This window comes from Nannobrachium achirus (assembly GCF_963921795.1).
Source record: "Nannobrachium achirus genome assembly, chromosome: 12".
In the NCBI taxonomy this organism is placed as follows: domain Eukaryota; kingdom Metazoa; phylum Chordata; class Actinopteri; order Myctophiformes; family Myctophidae; genus Nannobrachium; species Nannobrachium achirus.
In genome coordinates this window covers 14,607,645-14,624,265 of record NC_137832.1, presented here as the reverse complement: position 1 = coordinate 14,624,265, position 16,621 = coordinate 14,607,645, and the positions used below count along the sequence as shown (strand labels likewise).

Below are 16,621 nucleotides of genomic sequence, written 5' to 3'. Positions count from 1 at the left end.
ACCAAAAAATATACTATTGAACTCAAGTCTCCATGGCATGAGTAATCAATAGAAAAAAGTCATTTTGACGTTGAAATACTCCTTTATCTGTATTCCATCTATGCAATAAATGGTTAAATCTACTTTGACGCGAGTGTTCCTGACTAAACACAAAAAGGGAAGGTATTGGACAAGGTTTCCGCCCGGCAACGGCGATATGAACCCGCTGAGCCACAGGGTGCTGCAGGAGGAGGAAGACATGTTTGAGCCAACAGCAGGGGTGTCGCACCAAATCCTGGGCCCTGGGTACAAGGATTCACTGCAGGCCCCCCCATGAATGTATTTCAATAGACTGGGAACTAGTGATGCGCGGGCCGACCCGGTGCCCCCACCCGCCCGCCAACCCGCCCGCGTGCGGGTGGGTGGGTCAAGGTTTGAGACTCAATATTGGCGGGCGGCGGGCGGGCGGGTTATCGCCACTCTCATGTGCAAAAAATAAATAAGAATAATCACCTGTTCTTATTTGCCTTTTATTCTTAATAAGAGTAGTCCTATAAGAATAAGAATATAACGTTTGAATACGAGCATGAGCGAGCGAGCATGTTTTAAAATGCGCCAGAGAGGAGCGAGGTTTCTCCTCCGCTCCTTGGTGCGAGGACCGTCCCAATTCCGCTTCTGTTGGGCCCGCGAACCGCATTTTGCCAACATTTGACACAACGTGAGCACAGCAGAAGAATGCACAAACAATTCAGCAGGATTTCACTTACCGTATGTGTCTCTGTCATCCACACAAGTCCGTTTATAGCTAAATACTTTGTGTCGGGTAAGTTATATAACAAGATCCGAATCCGATGTCTCAGAGAGAGAGAGCCCCCCCATGCGCAGATCGAGGTTGGCATGATTAAAACAATTAATTAATTAGCCTAAAAGCCAGCAAATAAATAGCCAGATCTGAGCACATAGGCCTATCAATATATAAGGCCAAATCTAATTAAAAAAGTATAAAAGCTATTTGAGATGTTTTAGAATCTTTACACACCTGCTCCCAAATAATTAATTATATAATTCCAGTTCACTGCATGCGCATATATTATGTAGGTCATTTCAATTAAGCTCTCGCACTCAATTGTGTCAGCGCTCGTCTGAAAAGAGTCGAGCAGCTCCCGCCTCCCTTAGTTTAAACTAGGTTATAAAATGACATATAGGCTATATAGAATAGATTTTCAGCCAAGAAGTGAATGAAAACGTAGGCCAGTGCTTTCTTATTGTCCATGCTGGATTATTATTTCTTCAAATTGACTGCATCCATCCTGGATCACACAATAAGAGGTAACATCCAGGTCTTTATTATCCATCATATAGGCCTACCATCTTTTTTTAAAATGCGGGTTGCGGGGCGGGCGGATTCGTTGATTTGTATATTGTTCTGCGGGGCGGGCGCGGGCGGGTTACGTTTCGTGCGGGCTGTGGGTCGTGCGGGTTATGAAAAAAACCTGACCCGCGCATCACTACTGGGAACGCATTATTACGCATTATGTTGTACTTTAACTATTGAAAAATAGCACATATACAAGCTCACAGCTGCGAGCTTGTAGAAAAACCGTGATTTTTCTTTTTTTTATTAAACCTATCCACCTGTTTCCACAGGAGTTTACTGGAGATTATTTGAACCTGTTTGGACCACACTTCCGGTTTAACAGCAGACATACAAGCTCACGTCGCGTCGCAGATGCAACCATTGTGAGCTTGTAAATCACACTCGGCTGCAGCGACGGAAGCTCGGTACAGCGTCTGCGCAATGCACTATGGGGCGTTGGAAACTCGTGGATATATTTCTATGTCAGTGGTGCCTCAAACTTTTCATGTGAAGGACCCTCAAAATCACATGTATTTGGCCGCGGACCCCCATCTCAAAACATGTTGTTCCAGGACCCCCCCCCCCCCCAAGAAGCTAAATTTGAGTTACAAATGTTCGCTTAAATAAATATATTCAAAGATTTGCACACATTATCATGACTTTTCAAAAATAGCAGATCTACAAGCTCGCAGCGCGGCACTCGGTGCCGCGCTGTGAGCTTGTATATCTGCTATTTTTCAATAGCTAAAGTATAAAATAATTAAGGCCCCCTCCACCTTGGGCCCTAGTAACTCAGTCCCACTTTTCCTCCTCCCCTTGTGACGCCCGTGGCCAACAGTACAGTAAGTCCTGCCTCCAGTGCCTGACGCTGATTGCGAAAATTGGCCCAGATTATCCTGGGTTGTTTGGAGCGTGCTCGGCAGGACTGATGGCTGAAGAGTGCTCAGTAGGACTGACAGCTTCGCTGTTGGAGGTGGGACGTTCGCGAACGAATCAAGTCTTTTGAGCGGCTCTTTGAAATGAACGATGGGATCCGGTTCGCAGTATAGGGAGCCGTTCCTTTCTAAATGAACAGTGGTGGGAAAAGTACTCAAATGATTTACTTAATTAAAAGTATCAATGCTGCAATGTGGAAATACTCTGCCACAAGTTGAAGTTCGGAATGAAAATGTACTTGAGTAGTACAAAAGTATTTATTGGTATGAAAATGTACTTAACACAATGGAAGCCAAGGTTTCTAACATTTCTAGCTGTTGCTGGTGCCGCCATTTGTTTATGGAAGCCAAGGTTTCTAACATTTCTAGCTGTTGCTGGTGCCGCCATTTGTTTACAAACGCTTGCGAAACTAAAATCCAAACCGGGGCCGAACATCGCGGTAAAGTGTCGCCGTGAAAACAATCAGATCTCTGCTTCCCTGGCGTTCTTTGCACCTTATTCAGAGATAAAGCCCTTTTTATGTTTCAGCATAGAATGGAAGTCTATGCAGCCTAGACGCTCCATTTTGTTTCTATGCGAGCCACGTTATGACGTATGGACCAGGGTCTTTCACAGGGAACACAACATGCGTGCAGCTGCACGCTGCACAGTTAACCCCTTGTCTCGTTTCTCAACGAGACAACTTAGTTTTGGCACAGCGACCTCTTTTCCCCCTCCAAACATGATTATCAGCTATTATGATTATTCTAGGAGGAAGATTTTTTTTCCAAAAAAGTGTACAGAATTGTTAAAAATAGGTTTTTATGTGGCCACACCCACCAGTTCATTAAGTATGCCTGGTTGTCATGGTGGGTGGTGACCCAGCTGAAGTTCGCCACACCCACAGTGTTGGGTGATTGGTAAAAGGGGAGGGTTGATTCTGTGATGTAATTGTATCTGTGTTTTTGGACCGGCACTTTTGACCCACAAGGTGGCAGCCTCCAGGTAGACACCTCAAATACAGAGAGAATACATAATTTCTCATAACAACCACACCATGGGGTCTAATGAAGTACTGTGAACCTCATAGACACATGAAACACAGAAAAAAGTACAAAACTATGGCACCGCCTCTTTAGTACCAATAGTAGAAAGTACTCATTATGCAAAATGTCCCATTTTGCATAAATTATTCAAGTTTTCCAATGAATAAGATGTAGAAAAGTAATTTGAAAATAGCAGATCTACAAGCTCACAATGCGTCACAACATATCGGCTATTTTCAAATGTATACAGGGTTGAAGTGATTTGTAATTATAATCAAAATCTACAAAGTAACTAAATAACTAAAGTAACTAAAATGAGCCAGTCTTTTGAACGGATCTTTGAAAGGAACAGATCCCAGAGATCCAGCTCACTTCAAAGAGACATAAATCCCATCTCTATTCGCTGTTTGATAATTCTGCTCAGGAAAGGTTGCTTTTCAACATATCCATGGGAAGGACAAAAGAAACAGCGTCCTGTATCTGTTCCCTATCTGTCGCATTCTCCCTTTCTCAGTGGTGCATGCACGAGTGCGAGCGAGACCTGTGTGTTTGTGTGTGTGTGTGTGTGTGTGTGTGTGTGTGTGTGTGTGTGTGTGTGTGTGTGTGTGTTGGGGGGCATTCTCTGCCAAAAACAGAGCAGGGAAGAAAACGCCTTGCTTGGCCTCATATAAATATAGCACATTACAAAAGATAGACCTGGGCTCTCTCTCTCTCTCTCTCTCTCTCTCTCTCTCTCTCTCTCTCTCTCTCTCTCTCTCTCTCTCTCTCTCTCTCTCTCTCTCTAGACCGGGCAAATGCTCTGTCTAGCTCTCCCTCCCTTTCTCCATCTCTCTCTTTCATACACACACGTTCTCTGAATCCCGCTCATACAGACTCTCTCTCCCTCCCTATCTCTCGGTCACATGCTCTAGTTCTATTCATAATAGAACCAAAAGTGCATACACAAGCGCAGTGCGCACACACACACACACACACACACACACACACACGCACACACGCACACACGCACACACACGCGCACACGCACACACACGCGCACACGCACGCACACACACACACACACACACACACACACACACACACACACACACACACTTAGTTACTTTACACCACTGCAATTCATGTGCTGCTCAGTTCAAACTAGAGAAAGTGCACCTCGGACCACAGGTCTCCGCCAGGTCAGGTAGGTTATTGGGGGCCAGCAATGTTCGGGATTCGCTAATCAGGATGGAATATGACAAATGGGACAGATCCGTCTTGATCACATGACTGTAGAGATCATGTGGACCAATTTGCGTGATGTTAGGACAACATTTGTAGGAGTAATACTAGTAAGACTCCTCAGGGCGACAAGCGACCTCGGTCACGCCATGTCTTGGCCATCTGGCCAGTCATGTATATCGGACCTGTTACCCATATATGGAGACCCCTGGTACCCATATTATGGAGATCCAAGTACTGTGTATGGAGATATGCTGTGAGAGGTAGCCTCGGAAACCCAGGCTTCATTTGGCGATCGGAAGAAAATAAAGCCTGGGCGATCACGTTATGATCACTGTTGGAGGAAGTGTAGAATTTCCCTAACCAATCAGAGTGCAGAGAACGTCACACCGAATGTGTTGACGTCATGACCACTTGTGAGCTTGTAGATCGGCTATATTTCCACTATCAATGTTCTTTTTTAAGTATAAAGTTGTCAAATATGTCAGTAAATTCATATTTAAGTTATGTGTCATGATTGCCAAGTGTAACTTCAAAGCCTAAAAGCCAAACAGAAATGCAATTGTCAATGACAGAAACACAATTAAATCGTTAATCGCAATTATCGTGAGTGACAATTAATCGTCATGTAAAATGTCATAATCGTGACAGCCCTAGCCACGTGAGACTACTCACTCACTCACTCACTCACTCAACTCACTCACTCACTCAACTCACTCAACTCACTCACTCACTCACTCACTCACTCACTCACTCACCTCACTCACTCAACTCACTCACTCACTCACTCACTCACTCACTCACTCACTCACTCACTCACTCACTCACTCACTCACTCACTCACTCACTCACTCACTCACTCACTCAACTCACTCACTCACTCACTCACTCACTCACTCACTCACTCACTCACTCACTCACTCACTCACTCAACTCACTCACTCACTCACTCACTCACTCACTCACTCACTCAACTCACTCAACTCACTCAACTCACTCACTCACCCCCTCACTCACCCCCTCACTCACTCACTCACTCACCCCCTCACTCACTCACTCAATCACCCCCTCACTCACTCACTCACTCACTCACTCACTCACTCACTCACTCACTCACACACTGCTGTATGATGAAGCCCTGGGCTCCTATGGCTCTGGGCTACATTAATACTGACTGCATCATTGATTAACAGAAGAATATGAGATGTGGTAAGTATCAATATAATGCAAGTTTATATTAAGAGAGAGCAGCTAATCAATCGTGGCCTCCTTTGTCTGTGTGTGTGTGTGTGTGTGTGTGTGTGTGTGTGTGTGTGTGTGTGTGTGTGTGTGTGTGTGTGTGTGTGTGTGTGTGTGTGTGCGCGTGCGTGCGTGCGTGTGTGTGTGTGTAAACTGAGCCGTGCCTGCAGGTATTCTGCAGTGTATTTGATCTGGGTTAAGGTGTCGACATTGGGAATATCCAAACCTCCCTGCCTGCAGATTCTCCAACTGAGGACGTTGTAATTATGTGCTTGATGCCCTATCCGGTCACCTACTGGCACACAGCAGTCACTTAATGTTTTTTGTTCTTTGGGGTGCATCTAAAGTGTTGTGGTGTGACCGTGACATAGATAGGGCCTTTTAATAAATAATTCAAAAACCTCATCCAGACCAATCGTCCCCTCCCACCACAGCACTTCCAAATATCCCATCTGGCAGGATGGGACCTCAGGTGTCATCAGGACAACAGATGTATAGAATGAGAATGAGGGAGAGGGGATTATAGCCATAGACCAGTGTTTCTCAACCTTTTTTCTGCATAGGCACACTTTTCATGTCCCAAGAATCCATGGGCACACCAACATACTACGGGGGTGTAAATATCGTCACAGTCGGGAAGAAACCTTGTATCTCCACGCTTCAAATGTGTACGTTTCTTCGCAAAGTAAAGCCCTGCTTCATCATACAAGGCTGTCACACAACAGTATCTACAAGCACACAACGCCTCGCACCGCGAGGCGTTGTGTGCTTGTAGATCTGCTGTTTTCACTATTTAAAATGATAAATACAATACTGGCTTTCAAGCAGTTTCAAGGGGCACACTTGACCCTTCTCAGGGGCACACCAAAGGTCCCCAAGCACAGTGGTTGAGAAACACTGCCATAGAACAATGGTTCTCAACCTGTGGGCCAGGGCCTACTGGTGGGCTGTTAGGATATTGCAAGAGGTCCCTCTAATAATTGGCAAAACACTAAGACTTTCAGATAATCGCTGGTTCCCAAACTTTTTTGGGTGCAGTACCCCTTAAACTGATTTCTGAAGTCAAGTACCCCCTACCCCTGACTACAGCATTTTGCTTATAAAATGCACATCAAAAGTCCAGTTCCAATGCCAATATGTTCAAAATAAAACAGCATAATGGCAAATACACATTGCTTTCAATTCAACAGCTGTTGTACTAGTCAAGGTATTGATGTAATTTGGTTTACACAAAGACTGTCAATGTTTTGTCATTAACCATAACAGTAAAACACATATTCCCATTTTCTCCTGTACCCCCTGCAGTACCCCCCCCCCCCCCCGTACCCCCATTTGAGAAACACTGAGATAATATACCATTAACTATATAGCAATATACCAATATACCAATACCAATATACCATTCATTGATACCTAACCCTAACCCTATTCATTCACAATCGATTGACTGATCATAAGAATAAAGGTGATCTGAAAATGCACATAGGGCCGGAATCTCCTTTGAGATGTTCAAGTGGGCCCTTAACCAGACAGTTTGAGAGCCAGTGCTGTAGACATAAACTTAAACTGAGAGAGAAAGAGTTACAAATCTGACTTATCATCTGCTATTAAGCGCTTAAGACCATAAATGGTGGTACAGTCGTAAGGTCCGTACACACTGGGGTAGTGTTTACTTTGTGTGATTAATTCACATTCATTTAAACTGCTGTTTATGTTATAAGTACGTCATCAACTCAGTACACAAATCAATTAGGACAGGGGTCTTCAATGTTTTCAGGCCAAGGACCCCTTAATTGAGAGAGAGATGAAGCAGGGACCCCAACAACCTGTTAATAGATTCCATATCGTTAATTGTTTGACAGCACAATCATCAGCGTATTTTGGATTCATGTCAATGTGTGTTTTCAGATATTTAACCACTTGAACCGTCAATACTTAATAAACTTGACCTTTCACTCTGTACTTAGTCCGCTCTTCTTCCCCTCTACACCAAAGCTCTTTGCCCGAAAATAGCAGATCTACAAGGTCACAACGCCTCACGCTGCGAGGCGTTGTAAGCTTGTAGATCTGCTATTTTTGGCAAATGTTCTCAGAATATGGACTCTATGGTTCAAGTGGTTCATATAAAAAAGTTTCTATCACACAAAGATTTGGAGGACTCCCCTGTAGTAACTCTGAGGTCCCGCTAGGGGTCCCGGACCCCCTGTTGAAGACCCCTGAATTAGGACACAAAGAGAAAATGTTGCCAGTTTGCAGAGTCATGGTGGCGCCCTGTCAGCCTTCTACCAATCACTACCTCTGCTCTCCAAAAGGAGATGACTTGGCACATCATTTGGACAGATTCTGAAGACTCTACATACAAGCACCTTGTCAGCATCCCAAATGTACAAGGTGCACGATTAAACGTGCTTATAGTGCAATGACAAATCACCCCTGGAATCTAAAGGAGGTGTATTCTGAATAGGGCATTCACCAAATATTCGAATATTCGAATATTCGAATATCAAAGTCACTATTCGACATTGTTCACCGAAGTCGAATATTCGCTTATTTTACATTTTTTTTTATTGTTTTCTCTTTAAAAAATATCTAGTTTATAAAGCGTGGCTAGATAGGAAGTCATAAGAATGAGCTGTCAATACCCCTGGTGGATGAATTTGTTAATGCTCTATACCAGGGGTTCTCAAACCTTTTTAGGCCGTGACCCCCAAAATAAACATATTTGAACTGGGGACCCCCACCCTGACAAGCACTTGGAATTGTAGGTATTATATTTAATGTGACTCAGTTCCACAGATAAATATTGTGAAAATAGCAGATCTACATGCTCACAACGCCTCGCAACGCGAGGCGTTGTGAGCATGTAGATCTGCTATTTTCAAAGTTTTCGCCTCTTGCTTACTTAATATTTCACAGTTTGGCCAGTCCTGTCGAATATTCGACTATTCGAATACTTTGAGGTTGAATAATTCGAATACTAAAAATCACTATTCGTGAATGCCCTAGTTCTGATTTATATCGTTTTACTTTTATGTACTGATTTATATTGTTTTACTTTTTGCGACTGTCAGGTCACAGTTACTATCAAAACCTCCACCGGCTGTCTGTCTGTCTGTCGGTCGGTCGGTCGGTCAGTCGGTCAGTCAGTCACGTCACACTTTTCCCCGACTCACATCTCTGCCACCGTTGCCCTGATCCATGCCAAACTTTGCACACACACTCATTGGCTGCCAAACCACCCCTCATTTCTCACATGGCCCTTTTCTAGCGCCACCATGAGGCAGAGCCTTGCAATACACATTTTTGGACACTGCTCCAACAAATTTTAAAACCACACAAATCGGTACACAGTATGTCTACAGCAGGGTTTCCGCTAGGCATTTTTGGGGCCTTTGGGCATTTTTGGTACCTTGGCCGGCAGGATTATATAAGAAGTGAATAGGCTAAAGTGGGCGCAACTCAAGCGAACCGTTTGCGCGCCCTGCCACACAGTGGCCTACAAATTAATACGTTAATATTGGGTCTATATGATTTTGGCTACACGTCTCCTTAAACCTTAATACGCAAACATACAACCTTTGTTTTGTTTTGTTAATGTTATGTTATGATGGCGCAAGGAAGGCTGACTTGCCTCTGTTGCTTTGACCACCACAATGGCATCACATCCATGCGATCAGAAAGTCATGTGCGTGCTTGTATAATATCCATGTGATTCCACAGAGTTCGGGTCCTTTTTTTATTATCGTCTACTGGGTCCAGCTTGGTCCAGATTACCTTGGAAGAACCCCAGTTCTGTTCTGATCATAACACTAAACCCACGCTGTATACTATAGCGCTGATTGTTACAAGCTGCTGGAACTGTCAGCTGTGAAACTTGATGTGTGCTTCTCCGTATGGCCGTGTGCGCATCTAAAATAGCAGACATACAAGCTCACAGCGCTGCGACGGAAATGCATATTTCACATCATGTCCCATGATTTCCAGAAAACTGAATCACTTTCCTAGACCTTAGCTAATAATGACATTCAGTGTGTCTCTGTGCGTGCAGAGCATGTGTGTGTGTATTCGCCTCTGACCTATCTCAGCTGTGCAAGCTGCAGACACGCTGACACAACAATATTGCTGTCAGAATTGGTTCAAATTACGAATTCCTCTGAGGTAGTGGGATTAAGCAAGGTCTAAATGACTCTCACATTTCAATGCTGATGTGCTTGTCTCTGTACCCACAACTAGCAGGGGCGTCACAAGGGGGGGGGGAGTGGGACTGAGTTAATAGGGCCCAAGGTGTAGGGGCCTTAATTATGTTATACTTTAGCTACTGAAAAAGCTTGTAGATCTGCTATTTCTTTTAAATCGTAAACATTTTGTGCAAATCTTTGAATATATGTATGGTTTTAAGCAAACATTTGTAACTCAAATTTCGCTTCTGGGTGGTCCCTGGAACAAAATATTTTGAGATGGGGGTCCGTGGCCAAATACATATCATTTTTTGGGGTCCTTCACATGAAAAAGTTTGAGAACCACTGACATAGAAACACGATTTACAACTAAGCGGTAGAAATTGCTGCAGTGTATCTGGTTTAATAGTCTATTGTGTATTGTCTTGTATCAATTCTTCAGCTGTGTAACGTATTATTGCGTTGTCACTCACAGCAGCTAGCAGGTGCGAAAGCACTTTTGCTTCGGGATTTTACTGTGCTCAAAACCACTTAAGCGCCGTAGTCTTAGAATAAAAAGCTGAAATAGCCGATCAACAAGCTCACGCGCATGACATGTTGTGACTTGTAGATCAGCTTTTTGATATTTTCGAAAATTGTAAACATTAACCATTCAGAACGGGTACACATTATTGTGTATCATTATTTTATGCTTTAACTATTGAAAAATAGCAGATATACAAGCAGGCACCGAGTGCCGCACTGCGAGCTTGTACATCTGCTATTATTGAAAAATCGTGAAAATTTGAATTTTGACCCGATTCTATAAGTGTCTTTTGAATCCTTCTAAGATTTTTTGAAAAAAACTATGTTTCTATGTCAGCAATCTGGCCAGCCATCGTCAAAGAAAAGGTCCTTTTCACTTAACTTGAGCTCAGTTAGTCTGTTCTTGAGAGACTACTATGTCAGTGGTTCTCAAACCTTTTCATGTCAAGGACCCGCAAAATGTTATTTATTTGGCCATGGACCCCCATCTCAAAATATTTAGTTCCAGGGACCACCCAGAAGCAAAATTTGAGTTACAAACGTTCGCTTTAAAATATACATATATTCAAAGATTTGCACACATTTTCATGACTTTTTCAAAAATAGCAGATCTACAAGCTTGCAACGCGGCACTCGGTGCCGCGCTGTGAGCTTGTATATCTGCTATTTTTCAACAGTTAAAGCATTCAATAATCCTAGGCCTACAGTAAATGGGTTAAAAGTCAATGACTACTTAACGGTGGGTAATTAGCTGGATGTCAAACATTGTCTGTGTGAGTGAGTGCGATGCATCCTGAAGACACTAGGGATGGGACGATATGAACATTTCATATCACGATTATTGTGACAAAATAAATCGTGATTTACAATGGGCCAAAAAGTGAAGGGCTAATTGGAGGGCTAATTGGAGGATGAAGCCCGGGAGAGTGTTTTCTGCAGGTGATTCAGTCCGAGTGTATCAAAGGGTGCGTTCGGAAATGCGCACCGGGTGTGGTTAGGGGTTAGGGTTAGGTTTAGGAATAGTTTTACTGAGGTTAAGGTTAAGGTTAGGGTTAGGGTTAGGTTTAGGCATAGTTTTACTGAGGTTAAGGTTAGGGTTAGAGTTAGGTTTAGGCATAGTTTTACTGAGGTTAGGGTTAGGATTAGGGTTAAGGCCACTTTTAACCAAACAGATTCGTGGCCGAATCGGCGGCGGATAGCGGCGGAAAGCGTCTGTTGCCGAACGGGAGCTCATCAGTAGGTTTTCGGCAGCGGGCCGGGAACGCTATCGACGGAAAACTAGAAGACTGGACTTGCTCAGTTTTGTTGAGTCGCCCCTGGACGTCGGTGAATTGTAGCGAGTTGTAATGGACCATTAGTTTGCTACTGCTGCAGCAAAACCAAGCCTAAATAAGCCAGAGACATTTTCCCATTGCACATTTTAACTAAATAGCATATTCACAATCTCAACTCTCAATTTCCTATACTAATCAACTCCAAGGCAACGCTAGTAATAGTGATGTGTGTTGTTTTGGTGTGAGGAGAAGAAAACACCGGACAGGAAGCATCTCCGCTTCTGCTCCCCGGTTGCCAGATTCTGTGAGTTAAGCGACCAGGTCTATGAAAACAAAGCCTAAAGAAGCGTCCAGTTTCACCTATTGAGCTCTATTACATTAGCTATTTTCTAAAAGAATGTTGAAAGCAAGGCCAAATAAGCGACTACAATTCAGAAACATGCCCAAACAAAAGTAACCCACAACTAGCAGCAACATTATAGGAAAACAGGATCAAAGTCGCTTGTAGCGAGCCAATATGGCAACACAGTGCGCATGCGCAAGACTGTACAGTAATTACAGTCGGCATACAGTCGGCTGGAAAATTTTGAACAAGTCTCCTGTAGTATTTTCGGTGTGGAGGCACCTTTAGGTTTAGGCACTCACTACACTGAGCACACACCCGGTGCGCATTTCCGAACGCACCCTTTGATACACTCGGACTGAACGAGCTGCAAAAAACACTCTCCCGATGAAGCCCAGCCAGGTGATGATGAATGATGAATCCCTTACCTCGTGCAGGCGTCTCTTGGCGCGGCCGAGGGCCTCCTCGTAGCCGGACTGCCTCAGCTCGCTCAGGCTCTCGTAGTACTCCTCGGGGTCGTCGGTCTCCGTGAACAGCACCTGCGACAGGATCTTCCAGCCGCAGGTGTCCAGCGCATGGCCCAGGTACAGCTGCAGCCTAGACAGATAGCAGGGATGGGACGATATGAAAGTTTCATATCACGATTATTGTGATTATTAAGAAATCGCGATATACGATATTATCGCGATAATCAAAATCCATTATCCTGGGGCGGAACATTGGCCAAAAAATAGCAGATCCACAAGCTCACAACGCATCGCAACAAAGACATTTGATGGAGTGTGAAAAAAAGACCGAATCAAGTACGTATATTATAAGTACCTTTTACCAATTATAGAGAGTTTAAGTGGTGCCGGATATGCAGCTCCGCAAATAAAAGGTGAATTGATCCCAGTGCATGACGGAGGACGATATCACGATATATTAAATCTCCACAATACGATTATCGTGAGTGTTTTTTATCACAATATACGATAATATCGCTTATTGTCCCATCCCTAATAGATGGATACCGTAGATAGATAACTTTATTATCCCAAGGGGGAAAAGCAGTCGCCCGGAGGCAGTACAGCAGTTTAAGGTTATTTACAAAGTTACAGTGAAGTATGAAAAGAAGAAATGTGTATACGATTCTATTGTGAAAATAGCTGATCTACATGCTTGAGCATGTAGATCCGCTATTTTCACAATTTCTGCCTCTAATATTTGACAATTTGGCCAGTGTATCATTAGTCATTTTAGAGGTATTAAAAATACCTCAAATTGAAAGATTACAGTGTACACATGCAGAGCAAAGTACACCAGTCAACGCTCATAAGTGTGTAATAGCAATACTTAAAAAGCAAATAGCAATACTTAAAGCAGTACTTATCAATACAGTGCCAAACACAAGTGTCCATAACAGTCAATGCTTGTCAAGTATCTCACCACCATTAGTCTGGGCGTTTCGGGCAGTATGTTGATGGAATTGTGCACTTTTTGATCGAAGCATGAAATCTGGCACAGTTAGAACATGCCATATGGAAAGTTTTTGGCTATAGGGACACCGCAGATTTGTCTTGGGAAACTTGTGGGAGCCAATCAAAGTTGGCGTCTCATAGACTTTACTATACAGTAAAATAATACAAAAAATAAATATGCTTTAAGTAGCATGTGAGGGGTCAAACTAGGGTTTTTTCATGATTCTGAATCCAATGCAAGCATTTGTTTTGCACGGAAAACATTCCTTGGGCTAAAAACGGCCCCCATAAAACTATGGTTTAGTGATGAGTCGTCACTTTTCATAGTTTTGTGGGGGCCATGTTTCGGAAAGGAATGTTTTTTGTGCAAAACAAATGCTTGCATTGGATTCAAAACCCTCCCTGGAAAGGTCCTTAGAGGTCAGAGTCAGTACAACTATATAATATAGTTTTCCAACCTGTAGCACAGCTCGTCCATCTCCGCCTCCGACACCTCGGCGCCGGAGCCGAACAGGGCGGTCCACACGCCGCCGCCGGCGGACGAGGACCCCCCGCCCCCGGGTTCCTCCGGGGGGAAGGGCGGCAGGCACGGCTCCAGCTCGGAGTTGACCGAGCAGAGCTGCAGGTGGACCGCCCGCAGGTCCTGGAAGGAGAAGAGTCCGGCCCAGCTGCAGTCCTCCCTGCACATAATATAGGGTGAACCAGATACAAAACTGTTCATTTGTGGGATAGAACAGTGGTTCTCAACCTTTTCGGGCTGTGACCCCCAAAATAATCATATTTTAACTGGGGAACCCCCCACCCTGACGAGCACTAAGAGTTGAGGCATTACATTTTGTATAACACGGTTCTATTGTGAAAATAGCTGATCTACATGCTCACAACGCCTCGCAACACAAGGCGTTGTGAGCATGTAGATCAGTTATTTTCACAATTTCCGCTTCTAATACTTGACAATTTGGCCAATGTTTAATTTGTCATTTTAGAGGTATTAAAGTCCTTAGATTGTCACTAGAAATGTGCAAATACCCTCTGTACACTTAAACTTTATGTTGGTTTGTTTACTGTTGAGTGAGAAAAGTGTTTGTACATTAAGTTAAACATCTGGGGACCCCCCCAAAATAATTTGGGGACCCCCTGGGGGTCCCAACCCACAGGTTGAGAACCACTGGGATAGAAGTACTGTTTGTGTGGGGCAATGTGGGACAGGCTAGGGGGGTTAATAGCAACTTAGGCCAGTGGTTCTCAACCTTTTCAGGCTGTGACCCCCAAAATGCAGTAAAAATGAATGTACATCGACTATTTTCAAAATTTCTGCCTCTAATATTTGACAATTTGGCCAGTGAATCATTTGTCATTTGCTAGAGCAATGCTGTATAGGCTAAGTGTCCAGTGTGGTCCAGTCTAGCCTGCTCACCTAGCTATCAACACCTGCACATTGATTATCGCTGGAGCCTGGCCGTCACAAAAAATGGGACAGGGTCTCAATTTGTGGGACGCCTGAAAAGTCATGGAAAGGTAGGACTGTCCCATGCACCCACGCAAAGGGGGACATGATTGATTGATTGATTGATTGATTTATTAGCAGTTTGCAATTGAAAGAAGTACAGTCAAATTTCATGACAGTACAAATCACTGGTACAAGGTCAACTAAAAGGAGATCCTAGTAAGCTTTATAAAATACACTGATGATTGTGCTGTCAAACGATGAAACGCTATATGGAATCTGGGGGTCCCTGCTTCATCTCTCTCTCTCAGCTAAGGGGTCCTCCTTGGCCTGAAAACGTTGAAGACCCCCGGTCCATTTACCAGTAAGACTCCCTAATTGGGAGATAAGAAACCGTCAGGTCGCATACACAAACTTTAGAAGGCAATGGTAGCTAATCAGGAGGGAATATGGGAAAATGGGACAGATGCATGTTGATGACATGACTTTAGAGATAGTGTGTACCGCTTTGCTTGATTCTAGGGCAAAATCTGTAGTAGCAGTGTCCAAAAATGTGTTTTGCAAGAATCGGCCTCATGGTGGTGCTAGAAGAGGGCCATGTGATGATGTGAGAAATGGTGGTTGTGGTTTGGCAGCCAAGGAGGGTGTGTGCAAAGTTTGGCATAGATAGGGGCAACGGTGGCGGAGATATGAGTAGGGCAAAAGTGTGACGTGTGACGTGACAGACAGACAGACAGACAGACAGACAGACAGACAGACAGACAGACAGACAGCCGGAGGAGGTTTTGGTAGTAACTGCGACCTAACGGTCGCAACAAGTCTCGAGTAGCAGAGACTGGTCACCTTACCTGCACAGCCGGTCCACCTCCTCCTCCTCCAGCTCCAGGGTGTCGATCGAGACCAACGAGTCATCGTCTTCTTTGAGCGGCTCCAGAACCTCTATGTCGGGGCTGACGGGGGACGATGACCCGGCCGGAGACGACTTATTGGCGGCGGGGCTCGGGATGATGATGCTCCTGGGGGAAGATGTGGCTGCTTGAGGAGGGCTGACGCCGCCTTGAGCCGCGGCGGACCCCTTCCTCCCAGGACTGCCCAGGCTCGGCAGTGCAGCTTTACTATCTCGGACGGGACTTGTTTTGGGCCATTTTGTTTTACTCTCCTCCTCCTCCTCCATCATCAACACCACCGCCGAGGAGTCCCTGCCGCCGTGCATGCTTCTCCTCTGCACCGTCCTGTTGTGACACGTAACGGCGAACTTGCCCTCCACCTCGTTCCACGCCACGATGAACACGAACTTGTGCTTCTCCTTCTCCTCGAAGGCGTTGGGCCGAACGGCCACCCAGCCCGACTCCAGATTATCCTCCATTGCGAAAGACATTTTATAATTTGGGGGGATAGGAGTGGCCAAAAAACACAACGAGAGTCTTGTATCGTTGTATGCACCAATAAACCCGATCTAAATGCGTCGTCGACACTTGTGTTATGGAGTTGGATGCACTGCGGTGCAGTCTGCGGACTATCACATCGCAGTGTTGTTTATCAACAATGTTGAAACGTTACCCGTGGGTTCTCTCTCTCTCTCTCTCTCTCTCTCTCTCTCTCTCTCTCTCTCAGCTGACCAGCTCTGCCTCCTTCTC

At 44.6% G+C, this 16,621-nt stretch overlaps 1 protein-coding gene and 1 pseudogene across 2 annotated transcripts in view; one reads left to right on the top strand and one right to left on the bottom strand.

Moving 5' to 3' along the window:
- Positions 1–10,620, top strand: part of gstt1a (glutathione S-transferase theta 1a) — a 308,697-nt gene extending 298,077 nt beyond the window's left edge. The window contains exon 6 of the transcript XR_013962615.1: positions 10,585–10,620. The gene's annotated coding sequence lies outside the window, so the exon portion shown is untranslated. The remainder of the gene's footprint in view (positions 1–10,584) is intronic.
- Positions 1–16,362, bottom strand: part of LOC308295416 (junction-mediating and -regulatory protein-like) — a 51,693-nt pseudogene extending 35,331 nt beyond the window's left edge. Inside the window, exons 1-3 of the transcript in view lie at positions 15,833–16,362; positions 13,996–14,217; positions 12,506–12,674 (exon numbers count right to left, since the gene is read on the bottom strand). The product of the transcript in view is annotated as a junction-mediating and -regulatory protein-like (transcript). The remainder of the gene's footprint in view (positions 1–12,505; positions 12,675–13,995; positions 14,218–15,832) is intronic.
- Between the last annotated feature and the right edge of the window lie 259 nt (positions 16,363–16,621).